Consider the following 23,298-nt stretch of genomic DNA (forward strand, 5'->3'; position numbering starts at 1 on the left):
ATTCCAAATGTGTCTCCAACACCTACTGTGCTCATAGGTGTTTAACAATAAGCTTGAGGGAAGAGGTGGGTGACTACAATTTGTACTGATCTCCCTGGTGTAAATACTCTCACCGTAGCCAATTTCAGGCTACTATGGTGAGGTCACTGAAACCCACACACAGTCAGCCACACACATACCTGTTGCCATTTAGTGGTGAAGAAGGATGCAGGCTCTGGAGAAAACTGCCTAAGTATAAATCCTGGTTCTGCTGTGCAAACTTCAGTAAGTTATTCAACCTGTCTGGGCTTCACTTTTTCTTTTGTAAAGAAGGAACACTAATAATATCTGATTGTTGTAAGGAATAAATAAAGATGTGAAAAAATTAACACGTGAATGTTTACCACTAAGTACTAACTATTGTTAACCATAATAATTCCATTGAAAATTAAGCTCTGGGCGAGTCTGTAATCTCAGTCTTTACTCACAAGGTCCTTCCATAAAGTAGTATTTCCAGCATATTTTTACAAATAATCCTACTAGTCATCTCCTCCTGGACACTGTTAAGACTACGAATCTTAAAATAAGATGGTCTGCATAGTCATGAAAATACTGGTTCTCTGGAGCACTATATGAATATTCTGAAAGATTTAGCAAACATATTCATTCATTATTGAGTCTAAAAAAACCTTCACTTAAACAAGTTTTGGTGAGGACGTGGAGAAAAAGGAACCCTCTTGTACTATTGGTGGGAATGCAAACTGGAGCAGCCACTGTGGAAAACAGTATGGAGGTTCCTCAAAAAATTAAAAATAGAACTACCCTATGATCCAATAAGCCCACTACTGGGTATCTATCCAAAAAATACAAAAACACTAAATTAGGGATACAGGCTCCCTTGTGTTTATTGCAGCATTATTTACAATAGCGAAATTATGGAAGCAGCCAAGTGTCCATCATAGATGAATGGATAAAGAAGTTGAATATATATATAATGGAATATGATTCAGCCATCAAAAGAAGTCTTGCCATTTGCAACATGCTAAGCGAAATCAGTCAGAGAAAGACAAATGCCATATGATTTCACTCATACGTGGAATTTAAGAAACAAAATAAATGAGCAAAGGAAAAAAGGAAAAATAGAACAGAGAGAGACAAACCAAGAAATAGGCTCTTAACTACAGAGAACAAACTGATGGGGGGGTGGGGGGAAAAGATGAAATAGGTGATGGAGATGAAGAAGTACACTTGTGACAAGTACCAGGTGATGTGTGGAAGTGCTGAAGCACTATATAGTACATCTGAAACTAATATCACACTCTGTTAACTAACTGGAATTAAGAATGATAATAATTTGGGATGCCTGGGTGACTCAGTGGTTGAGCTTCTGCCTTCAGCTCAGGGCATGATCTCAGAGTCCCAGGATTGAGTCCCATATCAGGATCCTTGCATGGAGCCTGCTTCTCCTGTCTCGGCCTCTCTGTTTCTCATGAATAAGTAAATAAAATCTTTAAAAACAAAAATAGCCAAGCTAATTTCAGGACAAAATTATTTTTAAAAATAATAATTTGTGGACGTGTGAGCAGAGCTAAGTATAGCCATGTCACTGGCCCAGCTGCAGCAGGACTAGATGCTACGGGGGCAGCCAAGACCCTGGGAACCAGGTGAGGCCAAGGCCAGCCTGGTGAAGCACACAAGGAAAGTGAATGCGACCCAAGCCCAGAAACTATGGAAGTTAGCTAACGGAAAGGTCCCCAAGTTGGTATTTGATGAGTTCCTGAAGGGAGAGTATCAAATCAACCTCAGAGTAAACCTGAAGTTTAAGAAGTATGGTGGCTGAGCTGGTCGCCTAGCAAATTGTGTACCAGAACTGGGGCCACAAGGCCTGTGACCAGGCTATGGCCAAGAAGAAGGCAGCTGAGGGCACTGTGTTCACTAAGGAAGACTTCCAGAAGTTCTAGCAGGAATATTTCAGCAGCTAGGCTCCTGGGAGGACACAGCAGGAAAGGCATTCATTCAGGCCCAGGCTCCTCCTCTGACTTCACAGCCTCTGCTGGCTCCAGGACCCTGCCAAGTGGCAGGCCAAGCACAAGGAAGTCCTTAAATGGTGGCAGGGGGTGGTGGTGGGGGTGCAGTTTGCAGTGCTAGAATGGAGCTGGTGAACCGTAAGTCCTGGGGAGAATATGCACTCAGACCAGAGCTGACATCTGTAGGCTTGGGAGGAGCCATCTACCTGCCAGAGAACATTTCTGTTTTGTTTGCTTTGACCCAAGTAGAACTTCTGGGCTGCTTGCTCTGGAGAGGCCAGTTACTGGCCTTTGGGGCCACACCTCTGGAAGTAGGAGGAGGGCTGATGATGGGCTCCTGGGTTCTAATAAATAAGAACCCAAGAGCAAGAAAATAATATTAATAATAATAACTTTAAAGAAGAAAGAAGGGACACCTGAGTCTCAGTGGCTGAGTGGCTGCCTTTGACTCAGGGTGTGATCCTAGGATCTGGATCAAGTCCCACATGGGGTTCCCTGCGAGGAGTCTGCTTCTCCCTCTGCCTATGTCTCTGCCTCTCTCTCTCTCTCTCTGTCTCTCATGAATAAATAAATAAATCTTTAAAAAAAATAAAGAAGAAAACTTCACTTGACATAATGCTAATAGATTATACCACTCATTTAGGATTTGGACTTTCCCTGTTTTTACCTCAGTCTATAATTGGCATCATAGTAAAATATTAAAACTAGAATGTGACCTTGAATTGCAATTCTTTGTGTGCTCTCTTAATTCCTACCACCAATCACCTCATTTATGGCTCAGACTATAAACTACTTTGGGGCAAAATTAGTTTCTAGCCATCACTATTTCTCCATTGCCTTTTCCAAGGCTTGGCACATAGAAGTTGATAAGTATTTATTGAATTAAGATGATTTAATACATTTTTCCAAAATAAGTTCCATTAACTTATTCCCAGAAGAAGCAAAATAAGGGTTCCAAAGCCAAGATCCTGGAAACTGTAACCCCTCTCTTCTTGGGAATCATAACACATGTTAGCATATTAAAGAACCTGCAAAATTGGGATGCCTGGGTAGGTCAATGATTGAGCGGCTGCCTTTGGCTCAGGGCATGATCCCAGGATCTGGGATCAATTCCCACATTGGGCTTCTTGCATGGAGCCTGCTTCTCCCTCTGCCTGGGTCTCTGCCTCTCTTTCTATGTCTCTCGTGAATAAATAAATTTTTAAAATCTGCAAAATATTGCAGTTAGGACACCTGTTTAAAATTATTTAACCTGGGGTGCCTGGGTGGCTTAGCTGGCTAAGTGTCTGCCTTTAGCTCAGGTCATGATTCCAGAGTCCTAGGATCAAGCCCCACACTAGGCTCTCTGCTTAGCCGGGAGACTGCTTCTCCCTCTGCCACTGCTTGTGCTCTCTCTCTCTCTCTCTCAAATAAGTAAATAAATGAAATTTAAAAATAAATAAAATCATTTAGCCTAAGATTTTTCTATTCAAGAACTCTTATTAATGGGGTAATTATGGTGTTATTATCCACATCTGGACATCTGAGAGTGAAATGGGACACTATTAATAATTATACCAGGAAACAGGAAAAAACTGGGCCTATATGAAATAAGTTGGACATATAGTCATTCTACCTATGGACAGAAATGTGGAAATTACCATAACTACTCTTACACGGATCAAAGCTTAGGAAACAATGATTAGCCTAAATTCCTGAATTTTACTGATGAGAAACATGAGGCCACAGAGAAGTTCAATTACTTCCCATTGGCAAGCCCCTTGGAACCCAGTTAAGAGATAGAACTGTGAATAAAATCCAAGTTGTTGGAATGTCCTTTCCAAATCAGTTTCTGATTTGTTGACTCTTGAAATTAAAACAATTATTTGCCTGTATTTTCACAAAGAAGAAAAGAAACTCTAGATTTACTTGGTTCTCTCAGAACAGCATTTTGTCACATAGGAAGCACCAATTTTATGTAGATGTAAATGTAAATCAGATGTCAGCTGGAGATCCCTTGTCTCTTTGGAGAGCTAGGACTAATTGTCTAGAGCTCTCAACAATTCCAACACTGACGGGGGCGGGACGGGGGCAAAGTTCTGCTCTAGTTTCTGGAACTTCTCACGGGGCCTATTGCTCATGGCCACCTCTACCTTCTGGACTCATGATTTCTCTGTGACATATTACATTAACCTAGTCACAAAGCTACGTTCACTTGCCCAAAAACAGATACACCCTCACAAATTCTTAAAAGATTTTGAAAATTTTTGTAGAGGAAAAAAAAGGATTTACTTCACAGCAAAGCAAATGAGAGTCACAATTAAGCGATAACATTTTCTTTTTAAGCCCTGGAGACATAAGCTATAGCATTTTAAAAATATTTGTTGGCTCTCCATGCTATGAATTTTCCCTGGCCCTCATCTTCTTATCATCTTCTGGTTATTCATCCCTACTCCTCTATCCTTCTCTTCCCTTCTTCTATCCTCTCTCCTCTTCCCTACTGGGTATTTGACCACAAATTCTTTCCCTTATGCTCATAAAAAAAAATAACTTCCCTTTGTCCTACCATACCTTAGTATCACCTAATATCCTTACCTGTGATATGATTCTAGTGTGGGGAGTGGTTTTTATGAGGGGAGGTCCTCTGTCCCAATCATTTCTTCCAATGAAGATAGAGAGTGCTTTAAAAGGAAACCAGGTAAAAGCAATATTCTGTGTCTCATTAAGCTATTCTATAGCTCCACAGAAAGGTAATTACATAATTACATTTACTCAGAAAGTGTGCAAGCAATGAAAACATAAAGAAATGGACAAATAGAAGAGACTTCTCAGAGTAAGAAGCCACAGGTATTGGTAGTTGATGAAGAGGAACAATCAAGTATAATTATTCTCTCTAGGTGTTTGGCTTGCACAGCTGGAAAGTAGGGAGCCCCATTTACAAAGACAGTGGGCCTGAGGAAGGAGCAGGCTCAGAAGCTAATATAATGAGGTTGGTTTTGGAGACATCAGATATGAGTGCACATGAGACAACCTCTGGGAGATGCTTCCTAGCCAGGTCAATGTGTGAGTTTGACACTCAGGACAGTGACAGTAAGGGCACAGGCTTTGGACTCAGAACTAACTGGCTCTGAGTTCTAGCTCTCTTGTTTAACAGGTGTGTGTCTTGAGCAAACTACTGAAATTCTCCACATCTCTATCTCTTCATCTGTACAATAAGACTTACTATTATACTTCTACATTGAGAAGATATCTCAGGATACCTCAGATAACATGTATGAAACTCTTAGCACAGCTCAATAAAAATAAGTAATTCAAAAGATATTTAGCACTTCCTAGGTACCACTGTGTTAAGCATCTTATATATATTTACCCATTTAATCTTCACAACAGTCCTGTATCATATACAATATTATTCTCTCCACTTTAAAGATGAGGGAACAAATGTGGAAAAGGTACATAGCTTATAATACTTGTAAAGCAGGATGTGATAGATCTGAACCCAAGCAGTCTGGCTTCAGAGCATGCATAATTAACCAGTGCATTGGACTCTCTCTTAATGTTAGCTAGAATTATTATAATTATAGCCTTATAAGTCCCCAGAAAATGATGTGGGAGCATGTGAGTAACTAAATAATGATATTAACAATAGCTAACTTTTATTGAATGCTTATTCTTTGTAATGCTAAATATTTTAAATGGATATCTCAACAGTTGAATTTTCTCAACTGTCCCATAATGTAGGTACTAAAATTTCTCTGATTTTGAAGAGGAAGAAACAGGCATGGAAAATGTAAGTGGTCCTGACCAATGTCACAGATAAATAACGGGGTCTGATTCAAAACCAGACAACTGACTGTCACATTCTAAGATGAAATATCAGAGAGGCAAAGAAGGGAATGTAAAGATGAGAAGAAGGTATAAGACAGAGTTATGAAGAATACATGATTCCACCATTCTGTTATGAAATCGTTTTAAATGTAAGCAAATCACCTTTCACTGCATTTGCTCACGGTGCCACCACGAGCACTTGTCTCACAGGGATATAAGCCCTACCATTGCAGGAACCCTCACTCATCCCCTTGAGCATCCAGTGCCTTCAACAGCCCTCCTATAAACATCTGCAGAATTAAACAAGAAAGGATTGGGAATATGGAAGTCAGGGAAGAGACCCAGACACATAGGGGCATGAGAAGGAGCAAGGAGGCAGCAACAAGAGAAAGCATCTTGCCCTGTCTCCTAACTAGACATAGAATGGGATGAGAAGTAAAATTCCTTTTTAGATCATTCTGCCACCCTGTAGGTTTTAGAAATCAAGAGTTCTGTAAAGGAGATAGTGAGGCAGCTATGTCTGGAAGGGAGAAAAAGAGCTTCTACTAGACATGACAATGGTGGGGAAAGAAGGAGGGCATTCTAAGGTGCATGTGGGAGCCACTGTCTATTTTCTGATGAATATAATGAAAAGGTTAAAGAACTCCACAGGGCCTATGATGAAGAACATTATGTGCCATTCAAAGGAATTCAGGCTTTAGCCTGGACAGTAAGGGTCTCACACTCAAAAGCCCTTAAGAGCCAGGCCAGATTGAGATTAACTTCCATGTCAGGTTGGAGAGCATATGCCCTGTCGGTAGAAACAGCCTCCACTCGGCTTCAGCCTTCTGGTGACATGCTGGAATGCAGACCCACTGTGGCCAGATATCCAACCCCCCATGATGAACCAGAAATCTACATTTTTGTGCAAAATAACCCCAGTTTTAAGTTCTGACAAAGGAAAATTACTGAATGTTTTTAAGCAGAGAAGTAATAGCATCACATTTTTATTTTAGAAAGATTACTTGTACACCCATAAGGAGGACTGACTAAAAACCTTGTAGCCACATTCTAGTAGTAACCATACTAGCTTATTACAATTAGACTGGTAAGCCTCAAGAAGCCTAAGCCAATGATAAGGTAGGAAAAAAGAGTTTATAATTATGAAATATTTAGGCAGTAGAAAAACTAGACTTTTCAACTGAATGGAAGTAGTGGATAACAATGAGAGGGAGAAGTTGAAGACTTTTTCTGCCTAAAATTGCATGAATTTGAAAGGAAAAGCTGAGTTCACTCAGACATGTTAATTGCAATATTCCTATAAAATATCCAAAAGGTAATGAACGATGCTATTTAAAATAAAATTATGAAAATCATGTAACAACTTGATAAAGTGATCCTGCATTGCCAAATGAGGAAATGACCACAAATATATATCTATACTATGATCACAAAAATATCCAATGTCATATAAATTATATATGCATACAAATGCTGAATGTAATTTTGAAAAATGAAATTGGTTTAATTTGTTGAAATGACAAGATTTTAAGAGTTTTTTTCTCCTTCCATTTATTATATTGTGATCTTGTAAAACTTGTTTTGCAGTAAAAATAACAAAAAGATGGGAAATAGTTTCTGTGCGAATTAAGAGAAGACAAGCTTGCCATAAACTAAAGAATTTAGGAAAGGCTTGCTGGAGAAGGTGAGGCTCAAATAAGCCCTGAAGGACTAGAAAGTAATTATTGCCTAAAGATGAATGTTTCCCATGTTTCTCCTTGGAAAATTTACTTCCAGGGACAAAACACACACACACACACACACAATTCTACTATATATTCTGGCAAAAGATAAACAAAGCCACTTGCAACCTTGAAACTAATCTAATTTGCAACGAAAAATCCACTCTGAATTTTTAAAAGATGAACCCCTTTCTTTCATTTAAAAGATTATTTTAGGGGCACGTGGGTAGCTTAGTCAGTTAAGCTGCTGCCTTCAGTTCCAGGTCATGATCTTGGGCTTCTGGAATTGAGCTCCACCTCAGGAGCTGGCATTATTATCGACACACCTCTTTTGTGTTTTCATTTTGTTGTTGACTAAAAAAGTATATTTTTAAGATCATCCATGCCTTTCTAACAAATGAGTTTATCACTCAGAAGCAGCCAAGCCAAAGAATAGTGGAATGATGTGTTAAAGGCTCCACTAAGGTGCCAGCTCAGGAACAATTCACTGAAGATTTGACACTGTGACCTCCATAGCTACACCAAAACTTGACATGTGATACTATGTCTCCAATAATTTGAATACAAAAGTCCAAGAACAAAGAGGAATGAGAGTGTCCCCTCTTATCACACCAAATAGCCCACTTGTGGCATTTGTTTTCAATTCTGCAACCTAAGGCTCTGTGGGGTTACAGATTCTAATTCCCAGAAGAACACTTGCCAAGGGATGCAATGATGGTTCCACTGAAAGAGAAGCCACACCTACCACTGGTACAGTTTGAACTCTCCATGACATGGCAATTGCAAAAAGGAGTTAAGTACTGGCTAAGGCAAATCAACCTCGGTAGCCATAAGACCTTAGGGTTGCTTCTACACAATGTCTAAGACTGCAAATGCTCATTAAGACACCTCAGTATTTTCATATCCAGTACTAACCATCATTGACCAATAGTAACAACCATTATCCAATAACGCAGGGCAACAAAGGGCTTAAAATCCTCAGAATGAAGGTCACCCAACTACGCAGGCATACCAGTGGAAGTACTTGTAGAGGGTGAGGAAATCTATAATGGAATGTGGAGGAGAGAAAAGATAGATCTCAGTTATAGCCCAGGATAAACTACAAAAGCAGGGTCTGTAGTAGCTTTCTACTGACTTCCCGCTTTGTCTCTTCTACGAAAATGCACCTTGAAAGTTACTCTTATTGACTGAACTTGTACCTCTACTTTCCAGGAAGATGTCCTCTTGTTTTACAAATAACAGAAAAATGTTGTTCCCATATTTTTGTTCGTGAACCACATATAATTAGAGGGCATAAATGGATCTCAATGGTGCAAGGGGCAGACTGTAAGACACCTTTTTGCAATTTACAGATTGTATTGGCTTCCCTTATCCTCCAGACAGCTGCCACCACAACCAACATACTCAGAATTTTTGCTACTTGAGGCCAACCAGCCACACTCGCATGCTTGTCTTCTCCTGCCTCTTTCTAACTCAGATTCAGATGAAATGCCACACTGAAGATCATTTATTTTGACTTCTGAGAAGCTGCTGAAGATGTTGGATGGTGCAAACCAGTAGTGCTGAGGAGCAAACTATGAGCCAAATTTTGACCAGTAAGAAGCAAGAGATGGAAACGAACCAGGCAGATAAATTCTCTCTCCTTTCTCCTTCCAACGGAATGTTCTGAATCATGTTTCACCATGCAGCCTGGCCAAGTGGCCAACCTGCTAAGTGACCTGCTATCCCCTTCAGCTCCTTTAAAAAGTAATAGCCTGCATGTTACCTTCCACTCACTGCTTACCATCCTTTATTTCCCTTTTCTCCCACTCTTGCTGTCCTAGGACTTGTATATCTCAAATAAAACATCTGCACTTAGTCCTTGCCTCAGATTCTATTTTCTAGAGAGCCTAGGTTAAACAGCTACATTATTCAGACTCCTTTGAAGTTAGATGTGACCATGTAACTGAATTCTAAACAATGGATTACAAGGAGAAATTATGTATCCCACTACAAATCTGCTCTTTTCCTAAACAAACTAACTAGAAAGAAAAAAGAAGGAAAAACTGGAGCCATTTGGAAGCCTCTACATGGCAGAGCCGCTGTTAGCCTGAGTTCCTGAATGATAGTGACTTGTTCACATTCCCACTACTATTACATGATCAAAAAATAAGCTTCTATTACATCTGAACCATTATATATTTGAAGTCTACTGGTCATTGCAATCAGTGTACCCTAGTTAACAGACTTAAACCAGTAACTATTACAGTTATTAAAGCAGTAACTTGAAATTAGTAAAGATCAAGATTCTAAAAAAGGTATGATGCCAAAGCTGGGAATCACATGTTCCTCATTCATTCATTCATTCATTCATTCAGGTGCCTGCTTGCCTGAAACCACATATTATTTGTAAATTTGTGTAAATGAAGTAAAACAACAGTCATGATTCATTTCTCCAAAATTTACAGTTAATAGATCTTCTTTAAAAGCCATTCCCTCCAGTTCCATCCACGTTGAAGCAAATGGTAGGTATTTGTCATTTCTAATGGCTGAGTAATATTCCATTGTATACATAAACCACATCTTCTTTATCCATTCATCTTTCGATGGACTCATTCATTTGGGGAATATAAATAATAGTGAAAGGGAATAGAAGGGAAGGGAGAAGAAATGGGTAGGAAATATCAGAAAGGGAGACAGAACATGAAGACTCCTAACTCTGGGAAATGAACTAGGGGTGGTGGAAGGGGAGGAGGGCAGGGGATAGGGGTGAATGGGTGACGGACACTGAGGGGGGCACTTGACGGGATGAGCACTGGGTGTTATTCTGTATGTTGACAAATTGAACACCAATAAAAAATAAATTTATTATTAAAAAAATAAAAATAAAAAAATGAATAAAAATAAAAGCCATTCTTACCCAGTCACCCATTAACCCCTCTTCCCACACCTCCAGGAAAAAAAGCCAAATGATCTGAATTGGCAGGTGCTCGTCTGCATAAACACCTTTGTGTGCGTTTTACTAACAAAGGCTACAATCCTAGAAATGCAAGAGAAACTAAGCTAGATGCAATCACTGAAACTAACAGACTTCTTCATTTCTACCCTACATGTTACCCACAAATGAGAGCAATTTTTCTCTAAAAAGTAAAAAAAAGTCCCCATGTGAGGAACACTTCATTTTTGATATTACAGTAAATGATGCCCTCCAATCTTAAAAACTCAGGAGGACACTGCGGCACATAACCATTACTCTCATTTGCGGTTGCTGCTTAATCTCAATCTTAATATAAACAACTCAAAAATCTCTACCCACTTCATTCTCTTTCTCCCTCTTGGAACCCACATTATCACTCTCTAAAGGTAAGCTGGTGTGATATAGTGTAAATAGTAAAGTTCCTGTCTTTCTCTCCCAGTTCTGTATTCAGTAAGAAAGAACAGATGCTGGGGCAGTCATGTGCTAATAACTGATGGCAGCAGCATCCCAGAGAAGCTGTGAAAGAAAGATATAATCCAAACCAAAGACCAGGGAGGAGATGAGTCAGGAGTACAGGACAGTCAACATCTGTGGCTTCTGCTGGAGGGAAAGGAATAGTTCATAAATCTTGCTAGATCTCAACCTCATTAATAGGACATCTTAAAGGGAGGAAAAACTGCACATTATCTTTATTTGTCCATTCAACATATATTCACTGGGAACTTACTATGCTTAGAACTCACTATATACTAGGTGCAATGAACCCTGCAGGGTAGAAGATAATTAGATATCTGTTCTATTGAAGCTTGTGGTCTAGTCTAGAAACTCCAGACTACACTTTCAATAAGTTAAAAGTACCAAGGGATTCATTCCCACCAGCTTTCCTAGGAAAAAATAAATTATAAAAGTGATTATTATTATTATCCTAAACATCACTTCTAAAACTTCTAAAAGTGTCCTTTAATGGCTTAAGATATAAATCTCAAAACTCTGGCTTCTGAACTAAAAATCAAAACAGAAGTTCTGCTAAATTGAAATTCCCTACCATCTATCCAGGTTCTTTCCTCGCCTAAGATCTTTAAATACACTATCTGATTTTTTTAAATGAACTCTTTTCACATATCAGGAAGAAGTGTGATGTGAAAAAGTGCTATATTGGTTTACAGATTAAATATATCTTTTTGCTAATTCAAGTATCAGGTATGAGCTTGGAAACTTCATTTGTCACAGATGGTATTTTGCAAATGAAAGACTGCTAACACAAGGAGAATGGGTACAATGGCTGGTTCTTCTCTCAGAAAGACAATGGCTCAGGCATAATGGCGAGCAGTATGCACAGCAGATAAAGCAGTGGGATGAGGTGAAAGGAAGACAGGCAGTCCCTCACACATACTAAAAGCAACCCTGAATGTGATAATGGCTTGGTAGTATATTATTTTTAATATCCTTATCAGAGATGCATAATGATATACTGATATCTGAAGCAATATGAGTCTAGAATTTGCTTTAAAATAGGTCATTAAAGGACCACAAAATGTTGGTATTTGTTAAAACTAGGTCATGGGTAGTACTTGGGTAAAATCTATTTTGTGTGCTTGAAAATTTTCATTATAAAATATTTTTTAAAAGAGCTACACACTGGGTCAGAAAGTTATATACAGCTGAGGTACCAAGCTATGAGCCTCTAACTGTAGCAGCTGCTACAGCACCAATAAATAGAGAATTCATGAATCTTTATTGCTCCTCATCACTGAGGCATTACTGCATAGAGTGGGAAGGTTCCTCTTATTTGGGGGAGGAGAGCCCTGATGCAGTAAAACATAGGATCACAATTGTTCTTTTTTCTGGTACCTCAGAGGCAGTAGGCTGCTTCAAGATGAAGCTGAACATCTTTTACCCAGCTACTGGCTGCCAGAAACTCATTGAAGTAGACGATGAACTCAAACTTCATACCTTTTATGAGAAGTGTATGGCCACAGACGCTGCTGATGCTCCTCTGAGTGAAGAATAGAAGGGTTACGTGGTCCAAATCAGTGGTGCTGATGACAGACAAGGATTCCCCATGAAGCAGGAGGTCCTGACCCACAGTCGTGTCCACCTGCTGCTGAGTGAGGGGTGTTCCTGCTACAGACCAGGGAGGACCGGAGAAAGAAAGTGCAGAGCTGTTCAGGGTTGCCTTGTGGATGCCAGTCTCAGTGCTCTCAACTTGGTCATTGTGAAAAAGGGGAGAAGGACCTTCCTGGGCTTACTGATACTACTACGCCTTCTCACGGGGAGTCCAAAAGAGCTAGGAGAATCCACAAACTCTTCAGTCTCTCTAAAGAAGATGATGCCTACTAGTATGTTGTGAGAAAGCTCCTAAATAAAAAAGGTGAGTAACCTAGAACCAAAGCAGCCAAGACTCGGCATCTTGTCATGTCCCATGTCCTCCAACAACAAACAACAATATGTTGCTTTGAGGAAACAGCATACTAAGAAAATAAGGAAGAGGCTACAGAATAGGCTAAACTTCTGGCCAAGAGAATGAAGGAAGCCAAAAAAAAAAAAAAAATTGCCAGGAACAGATTACCAAGTAGACAGAAGCTGTCTACTTTTTAGTCTGACTCCAGTCAAAAAGGAGATTTTCTAAAAGAGAGTTAAATAAGCAAGAACAGACATACAGACATTAAAAGATAATAAGATCACAGTCTTTGTTCTCTGCACAAACCTATCCCAGAAGCCACTCATCTTTCTCTCAATATAGTTGACAGAATATCAGAACCATAGAACCCATTGCTCTTTACCACACCTGCAGCTTCACATACCTTACTGACCACAAAAGGCACTTGCCAACCAATTCATGTTAATCTAATCCTATTTCCATCTATTTCATCCCAATCTAAACTTGTACATGGCCACCTATACTATGATATATTTCTCATTCACATTACTTAAGCAAGCAATACTTTTCCATAATATCATGAATATTCAGTAAGATGACACTCTCACCAGCTACTGCTTATTGTCCCCTAAAAAATGAACCCACATTTGCATTGACCCAAATCCTTCTCTTCAACCACTGTTTCCTAACTTCCTAACCCCCATAGGGGACCCAGCCCAGTGCTGGGCTGCCTCTTGGCAAACAGTCCTTGGTTTTTACTTACTGAGCTACCAAATAATGCCAGGATTCAAGTATGAACACATCATTCATTGATCCAATAGACAATTGTTAAGCACTTATTACGTGCCATGTGTTACATCTACAAAAATAAATAAATTAGATATTAACCTTGAAGACGGTCAAAATCTAGCATGGGAGGTAAGTACAAAAACAATTGCAATTGGTTATTTTAAAAATGCAATTAGATATGTATGCTAGGTAGAGTGGCAACATTAATGAATACATTCACTTCGACTTCTTGGAGTTAGGAGGTGGGGCCTGAGGAGGGTGCTTCCAAAGAGAAAAAAAAATTCTGATCTTGCCTCTGAAAAGTAGAGTAGCAGTTTGTCAGGCATATATAGGAAAGCTCAGATATAAATTATAAAAACTCTGTGAAGCTAGAATTAATAAAGGGAAGTCATAAGAGATAATGTAGGAGGAATAGAATACGAAGGTTCTTAATGCTGTAAACCTGGAGATAAATTCCACAGAAAATATAAAGTCACTGAAAGCTTTTAAGCAGGGCTGTCAAACAATAACACTTGCATTTGAGAAAAATTCCCCTATAGTAGAGTATGAGATGACTCTGAAGGCTCAGGCTGAGGCAACAGGAGCAGTTCCAGGATGATCATAACTGCCCAGAGGAGAGAAGATGTTTGCCCAAATAAAGGCAATGGCAGGGCAGGTGGATTGGACTGGGCCATAAATGTATTTACCAGCTTTTTTTTTTTAACCATTCTTACTTATGCCTTTATTTCTCCCCCAAAAGAATATACGTCCTCTTCCAAGTTATCCTGGGAGACTTATCACAGAAAATCTGAGAGCAGATGACAAATAACTAGGAAATCTGCAAGAATATGTGCCCTGCCCTATTATTCATTCCCTACACTTTCTCCCTTTCCCTCCCTCCTCACAAAGCCCTCAGCAAGTTCAAGTTCCATTTCTTGGTTTCTTTCTTTCTAATTTGCAATTTTTTTTAAGATTTCACTTCTGAGTAATCTCTACACCCAATGTGAGGTTCAACCCCAAGATCAAGAATCCCATACTCTACCTACTAAGCCAGCCAGGCACCCCTCTTCCCTAATTTTGAACTCTGACCTTTCCTAATCTTCAACTGTTGGTTTTATACTGAAAAGGCTCATAGTTCTAGAATGACATTAAATGGACCAAAAGTATTTTGCCTGAGTGGACAAGAATGTGACAGTGGCACATAGTCACTGCGATATCCTGAAGTCAAGATTGATTTTGACAAGAATGAAAGCTTTCTGCCTGCTGCCCCTATCTTATGGGATTTTTAGGGTTTGGAGAAATAACCATTGTCTGTCTTAAAAATCTTGAATGCCCATGTGAGATTGAATGCCATTTAGATAAATGAGCCATTTATAGTGATGGCTCATATAACAGAATTATTCAGTTGGTTGCTCTGGAATTTGTTCATTTTATTTTTAAAGTTCAGTGGAAGTTAGTTTTGTCCAAATACTCTACAAACTTTGTTGAGAAATTAAGTTCCAGGTGGTAAGATCCCTGACAAGTATCAAGAGGCATGGCAAAGTTGTCAGGAATATTATATGTTTAATTAAGTGTTCACTGATCAGCAACATAGGTATACTTTATTATAAGACAAACATTGATGTGTATGACAGTTCATTCTTTAAGAGAAACAAGCCAGGTAATTCTTCAAGACAGACAATTACAGCACCATGACTTACATGTTATTTGGTGACATGCTAAGCAGGATTCCTACCACCATAGCTCTGTAGTAAGCACCTGTTTTGGCTACTTCATCCTTTTCTTTCTGGAGCCTCGACCACTTCTGCTCCTCTTCCTGCCTCTTTTCCCCAGACTCCAAGAGCTAAGATACTATCTACACATCTTCTAAGAATCTCACTTCAGCACTTTCCCCCCTGGTCAGTACCTTTACCAAACTATTTCCTCCTCTAAAATTGCTCTTTCCTCCTCCTCCAATTCCCTCCAACCAAGACCACTATTGCACCTTCCTAGCTAGATGTTAGAGGAAATGCAATCAAGATGCCTGATTAAACAAATTCACACTAAAATATAGGTGGTAGGCACCTTAACTTGCTTAGCAGTTTTTAGAAGAACCTGTTATTCCAAATGAATCTCTGATTGGTGGGATGTAGAAGGGAATTATCTTTCAGGTGTTGGGAGTTAGTGTTTTTCCTCATTTATTCATACTGACCAGTGCCCCTACATCCAATTTTTCTTCCTCATGGAGATTTCTAAAGATGATGTACACTATAGCCCGAGTTCTTTATAAAGAACCTCAGCACAAAACCTGGCTTGGCTTTACATTTCTTACAGTCTCTAGTTGAGTTTCTTCTCTAGAGTCGCGTGCACACTTTTGAACTTTTTCCAGATAGGCTTCTATGGCTTCTAGTAAAGATAAAAACACTGGATTTTATTATCTATTGTATTGTTTTCTTTGTCAAATAGCAAAATTACCTAGCTTGAAAGTTAATATTAGATAAGAATAGTAGTGAAATGGTGACCACAATGACATTCTTCAGTGAGTAAATTAATAGGAAATCAAATAAAGGAATGAGGTGCATCTTTAGGACATTACATTTTAACATCAGCTCATTATATATAAACAAAGCTACCTTTAAAAATCCCAAACATTGCCCATAAAAGGGGAATGAGTAGGAAACACACACACATACAAACACATGTTTCTCACTAATGCCCTTACAGTCAGTTCTGCACCCAGCTCAGATTCTGTTTCCTCATTGCACACCACATGAAATCATGGTTTGCATTTAGGGGCTACATTTTAAGAAAAAAATATGTTTCCTTAATACTAAACACGCTTGACTTTGACCATATACAGTGGCATTCCCTCAGATTGAATGCCTAGACAAAGAGAGTTCACTGATTATTTAGCTTTCTTTCAGAGAGTTCCAATTCTACCTTCACAGCATCTCCAAGCTAGAGAATCACAGCTAAGTATAAATAAACTGAAGAGACTCTCCCTCATGCACACTATGACAGAACTTGGCTTCCTGACTAGATGTGCCAAGTCTCAAACCAGCACCACATCCCTACTATTATGAAACCTAAAAAGCAAGCCTAAAATTCACAACAAGCCCCTAGAAAATCAAACCTTGTACATAAGGCCAAGTTCTATGTTATCACTCAGCAAATCCATAATGAGTTTCCTCTCTGTGCCAGGTATTAGCAAAGCTCAGGTGATACAAAGGTGAATGATAAAACAGGATCCCTGCCTCTGGGCTGGGCTCACAGTGAATGACATAAACAGGCAGTTACAATGTAATGACTGTTATGGCAGAGAGATAGGTCACAGGTCAAGGATACACAGAGCAGGAGCATCTACCTCACCTAAGCTCCCTGGGACAGGGGAACATCAGAAAAGTTTCTTGGAGAAGAAAGCACCTAAGATGAGAGATTTTATTTTTACTTTTGTTTTTTCTTTTTCTTTTCTTTTCTTTTTTTTTTTTTTTTTGTATTTTCATACAGTTTCAGGCTTACAAAAAAGTTGCAGGAATGGTAAAAAGGATTCCCATACACCCTTCATCCAGATGTACTAAATGTTATGCCAAATATGCTCTCTCATATATAATACATGTATATACAAATACACATTTTTAAAGCCATTTGAGAGTAACTTATGGAAATTATGCCCCCTTTACTCTTAAATACTTCAATGTATGTTTTCTAAAAGCAGGGACATCCTCTTCCGCAGCCTACAATTAGCAAAATCAGGAGATTCATACTGATCTAATACCACTGTCTTACCTACATTCTTTATTCAAGTTTCTCCAATCATCCCAACATATACTTTATAGCAAAATAAATTCCTAACTCATGTGCTGCATTTGGGGTCACATCTGTTTAGTACCCTACAGTCTGGAACAGTTTCTTTGTCTTTCTTGACCTTGTCATTTTTGAAGCAATCTAGTTATGGAGTAGAATGTCCCTCAATTTGGTTTTGTCTGATATTTTCTCATTATTAGATTTAGCATAAGCATTTTTGGCAGAAATGCCACTGAGTTGATTTTGTGCTCTTGGGATGAGTATTGAAGAATGAAGAGAAATCAACCTCCATAACCTATTGCTACATTTACTTATTTTTACATCAGACTTGGGAGGAAGGAGGGAGGAAAGCAAAGAGAAAGGCTATACTATTATTAGCTAATATTGATCTTATATTTAATAACTGCCAGGCACTATTCCAAATGCTTATATAAGTTAGCTCAATCATCCTCACATCTCCACAACAATTGTCCTTTCCCATTTCTCAGATAAGAAACACTGAGGTACATAGAGATGACAAAGCTAACAAGTGGAGCAGCCAGGTTTCAAATCCAGACATACTGACTCTACTGCCTATTCTGTCAGCAGAAGAGACTTAGTGAAAGCAAAGATCTTACAAAAAGAAAGGCTTGCATGGAGTTCAGAACAAGCTGGCCTCCAGAACAGTGTGCAATACTTGGCACAGGCAACTTCCATAGAGGTTGTGGCATTTGGCCGTGATGCTTCCGCCCCCTGCTGGCTGCAGTCACATATCTCATGCTTCTCACTGCTTTCTACTCAATTGGATGGAGCACCTCTATACAGAACAATGATCACTGAAATTTCTGCAGAACTGAATTATGCCTGACCTATGAACATGTATCAGGAAGGATTTGGCATTCCTTCCATTCTTCTTCTCTGTACTTCTCAGTACCCCCACCACATTCTAAAGGTTGCTCAGCAGAATAAATCCTAAGCCCTGTTCTCACCAACTTCGTTTATGAAACTTCCCCAGAGAATTTTTTTTTTAAACCATGACAAATTTGGAATCCACTGAAGCAGTAAGGAAGCTAAAGTTAAATTAATCAGAATACAATCCCCAGACAAGACAATCACTACAGCTGAGGAAACCTGTAGGGAGGGTGTTTGTCCTTGGAAAATATTTGAAAAAGATCCAGTGCAGCTGAAGCAAATCATCTCACAGTGGGCTCTGAAGAGCCACATAGGATCAAATCACTAGGCAAATAAGATGATGGAGAGGGAAAATTCCTCTGAATGAATCATAAGTAGCCTCTATTTTCAATCAAATTCCCCTTCTCTTCAGAGGTAAAAGCCTGTCCCTCTGAGCTTCAAAAACCCCTGGGGCTTGCACAAAAACCTCTTCTGGCTTTCATGGAAGTAAAAGCCAGAAGACAATGTAATGGTGGTCTCTAAAGGATGGCACACTGATTAATTCCATATATACCAGATATAGGCCTGGAGAAAAAAAAAGAACATGTATTTAAATTCCCAAAATATATTCTACTGGAAAATTTGCTCATTCTGCCTTGATTGCAAGTACAGATAAGTCAGTGGCCATTATTAAGCCATTTCTAAGGTCCTTGCTTAAATTTTGAGAATGCAGATGCAAGGAGGTCTTGTGTGAGCATTAACTTGATAATTTCTAGACACCTGTCTTTCAGATTCAGAGGGACACAAATCCATCTGCATACTGATATTAGCAGACAGAGGGCTGAAACCTTGGACCCCAGGTCAAATCAACTCAGTTAGATAAATGACTCTCAGGAGGTGATTGGGCTAAGCCAGCCCATTACTTCAAGGTCTTCCTGTTATTTTAATAAAGCATCAAGGGTTCCATGAAGGGTTAATCAGAACTTCCTACTTTCAGTCTATCTGGAAATTTGTGCCCTGTATCATTTATCTCTTACCACCATAGTCTTGCATAACAATCACAAAACATCAAGGGCATACAGCATTGAGCATGTATTGATCTGGCATCTAGGGTTGTCAACCAGAACAGTCTTGCTGTTGGTATCATCTGGGCTCTTTCATAAGTCTGGGGCTGATGAGACTGTGTCTCTCATCACCCAGCCAGAGGCCAGTATTTTTCTCATGGCAGTGGTCTCAGCAAGTGAACAAAGGGGAAACAACACCTTTATAGATGCAGGCTCAGATATAGCATGCTGTCACTTCTACTGCATTCCACTGGCCAAAGCAATTCCCAGAACCTGTCCAGATTCAAGGCAAGTAGATTCTCTGCATTGGAGGAAATGCAGTCTTAGGGCAAAAGGTGTACTTATAGGGATGGGTTAAAGACTTGAAGCCAGGGATCCCTGGGTGGCGCAGTGGTTTGGCGCCTGGCCTTTGGCCCAGGGCGTGATCCTGGAGACCCGGGATCGAATCCCACGTCAGGCTCCCGGTGCATGGAGCCTGCTTCTCCCTCTGCCTGTGTCTCTGCCTCTCTCTCTCTCTCTGTGACTATCATAAATAAATAAATAAATAAATAATTAATTAATTAATTAATTAATTAAAAAAAAAAAAAGACTTGAAGCCATGACAAATCTACTACAGGCTCAGAAAATCAATAAAACCTGCTAGGTAACACTCCACATTTCCAGCATACACTTTCTTCACATATACTCTTCTCAACTGATGAACCTATAAGAGTGCTCTCTAGATTGTCCTGGTAAGATTGAATAAAAGTAAATTATTAAACTTTGGGGATAACTTTTCTACCTGTGAAATCTAGAACACCCCAGCTAACAGAAGATATTATATCAGAGCCTTTGGATCTAACATAAATGAGCACTTAAAGCCATCAATTCCTCATTGATACCTGGTCCCAACTTCATTCTAGAGCAATTTAGAACTAAAGAAAAAGCAGGAAAATGTCTCTGATTTTGTCTCCTACTATCTCACAACCTCTGGTTGAAAAATATACATCTAATTTTTTTAATTCTAGAAACATGTGATGAAATAAGATTTTAAAAATTAGACTGTCATAGGTTAATTTCTTGATCAATTGCAATAGCAGTTTTTCTGGGTGAAAATCAAAACACACATACTATCTGAATTTTTTTTGTAAGAAGGAATTTGGCTTTTGACTTTTGAATGGCCTTGATGAGTTCTCTTATTTGAATATGTTCATAAATGACTTATCAGTTCTCAGATGACTAGGTTTTTAACCAAGTCACTTTTCCTTCCTTCTCAGTTTCTTATTCATCTTTTTCTATTCCATAACTGTTCTGCTACCTATTTAGAAATAATATGTGAATGGAAAATATATTACCCCCTCTCCCCTCAGTTTGTAAATCTATAAATGTAATTTAACAGGAGAATCTAATATTTTCACTGTCTTTACCATGTTCCAAGTGATCTTGCAAATAACAAGGGCAAAACCTTACTCTTGTTTTTTCTTTTTTTTCTAGTTTAAGTCAAATTGGAGCAACAACATGCTGTACCATACCATGCTTCTCCTGGTATTTCCATCTTGCTGGATTGATGATATATCAGGCAGCCCAATTTTTCCCAAAGGATAGGTGCACATTCAAAATATTAAACCCTTAACAAAGACAAATGAGGAAGCCATCTGGGATCCCTCCATTACTTCCCAATTTCACTGAATCTCTTAATTTAGCCTTTGACCAATGATTTGCTCATTTCAGTGTCATACAAGTTTTTTTTTGTTTTTGTTTTTGTTTTTGTTTTACTCCACCTGACAGTCTGCCTACCTCTTTCTACATTGGAATGTAAAAAACAATTTCAAGGAGTAAAACCGTCTCCCATAACCTATCTCTGCTAATGCCAACCATATTGATTGCTTGACCTTTGCTAAGTCTACTGACTAGATGGTGTATAACGTTTGGGGATTAAAGATGCTGACTTATTTCTTTTCTAAGTCAAACTTAAACTCTGACTGCCCAGAATCAAATCCTGCACACTGTCTCCACCTGTCCCTGCTTCTCTCTGACATTTGGACACCACTTATTGATTGAATTTTTAGCAGCTGTCATTCAAGGACACCTAGCTTTAGCTGGGCCAGCACTAGAATAGCAGACTCCCGATGGCCTAAAAATGACCCACTCTGACACAAATGTGTATAACTTTTCTGCAAAAATAAATGGATTCAATGAGGTTATCAGTTTAATAATCTTCATCCACTTATGCTTATCACAATTAACAAACAGTTTTAGTTACAGAGGCATTCAGACTTAAGGGATTTTCCTTTTCCTTTTTTGGGGGGGGAGGGGTTCCTTTTCAATAAAGGAAATAGGATAAGAATTATTTAGCTTTCTCATTTCCAAGTGTTTGGGGTATGAAATCCATAGACTAAAATCTACTTCTATCTAACAGATGAGTTGCTATTTTAGTGATGCAAGAGCATCATTCAAGACTATAAACCTCCACTGTCACCACACATACAGACACACACACAGATTTTTTTTTAATTTTTTTTATTTATGATAGTCACACAGAGAGAGAGAGAGAGAGAGAGAGAGGCAGAGACACAGGCAGAGGGAGAAGCAGGCTCCATGCACCGGGAGCCCGACGTGGGATTCGATCCGGGGTCTCCAGGATCACGCCCTGGGCCAAAGGCAGGCACTAAACCGCTGCGCCACCCAGGGATCCCCACACACACAGATTAATGTCCTGATCAAAAATGGGGGGGGGGGGGGTGTCTTTGCCAAATCTGATTATGATACTGAAAAACTAGTCCTGGCTGCAATATCAATTGGGTTTTATTTAACTTGTAATTAAAAGAATAATTTTCCATCTTTCAAAAAGAATTTCAAAGCACTTTTAAAATGGAAAATATTTTAAAAGGTAAGCACATTGCTCACCTTTAACAGTATTATTTGCAAGCTATTCATGGCCTCAAAGATCAAAGACAATCTTTCCATTTTCTATTAATAAGCAAGTCATTACTATTTGGCTTACTATTCACAACCAGATTGGACTATAAACACCTCTACTTCTTAGAAATAATCAATGAAGCACCGCTGGTGACTCATAAAATTCAGACAAGGACATATGCACCTTAACATCCTATATGGTTTAGTTTTGAGTGCACAGGCACTGTAAGACACTGGTCCCAATTCACTTTGAATAGTCTTCCCTATTGACACAGAAAAGATGTTTTAAGTCAAATTGTATATGTACATGCTTAGTATGCTATTAATATTGTGTTCTTGGAAAGCCAGTCTCATAAAATGAAATTAGAATATAAAGAACAGAATCAGCATATTTTGCCATCAGAATTTCTCCCATAAAACTGATGACTTGGAACCAATTCACTTTGTCTCTCAAGAGTTAATTAATTGTATGTATCTCTTTGCAACTAACTCCATCTTTAGTGATATGTCGGTAGCTTGAAATTAGTCATGATAGGAGTACTTACACCACAGAAACGAGCAAACTACTCATAGGTTTACAAGTTTAGTATTAGAAAATGAAGGTGTTTGATTTCTATATTGTTCAATACAGTAGCTCCTAGCCACATCAGTAGCTCCTAGCCACATGTGGTTACTGAACAGTTGAAATATGGCTATTGTGACTGAGGGATTAAATTTTAATTTTATTTCATTTTAATTTAAACAGCCATATGTGACTAGTGGCTACGATTTTGGACAGCTCAGTCCCACAGTGAAATAACAAGTGATGGGATCTTCCAAGAGTATAGAGACTGAGAGAGCTAAGGCCTGGGAGGAAATAAGAACACTTAAAAAGGGTCTACTTCAGGTCTTAGAAAATGAAATGCAAAGCCCTTCCAAGTTCATCATCACTTTTTGGATCTGCTACCCACAATTTGTTTGTTCATAAGCCTGAAGCAATCAGTGGTGGGGATAGGTGGATAAAAGCCACCTCCTCATTAAGGTAACCCAGTAAAGAAAAGTAGCC

General features: G+C 39.0%; 1 long non-coding RNA gene across 1 annotated transcript; it reads left to right on the forward strand.

Annotated features, from left to right (window-relative positions):
- The first annotated feature begins 187 nt into the window (after positions 1-187).
- Positions 188-21,533, forward strand: LOC112661101 (uncharacterized). Its single transcript, XR_003137427.1, has 3 exons — positions 188-264; positions 12,347-12,861; positions 20,829-21,533. It is a non-coding gene; the product is annotated as an uncharacterized LOC112661101 (long non-coding RNA).
- The last annotated feature ends 1,765 nt before the right edge of the window (positions 21,534-23,298 follow it).

Source organism: Canis lupus, chromosome 23 (genome assembly GCF_003254725.2).
Source record: "Canis lupus dingo isolate Sandy chromosome 23, ASM325472v2, whole genome shotgun sequence".
In the NCBI taxonomy this organism is placed as follows: domain Eukaryota; kingdom Metazoa; phylum Chordata; class Mammalia; order Carnivora; family Canidae; genus Canis; species Canis lupus.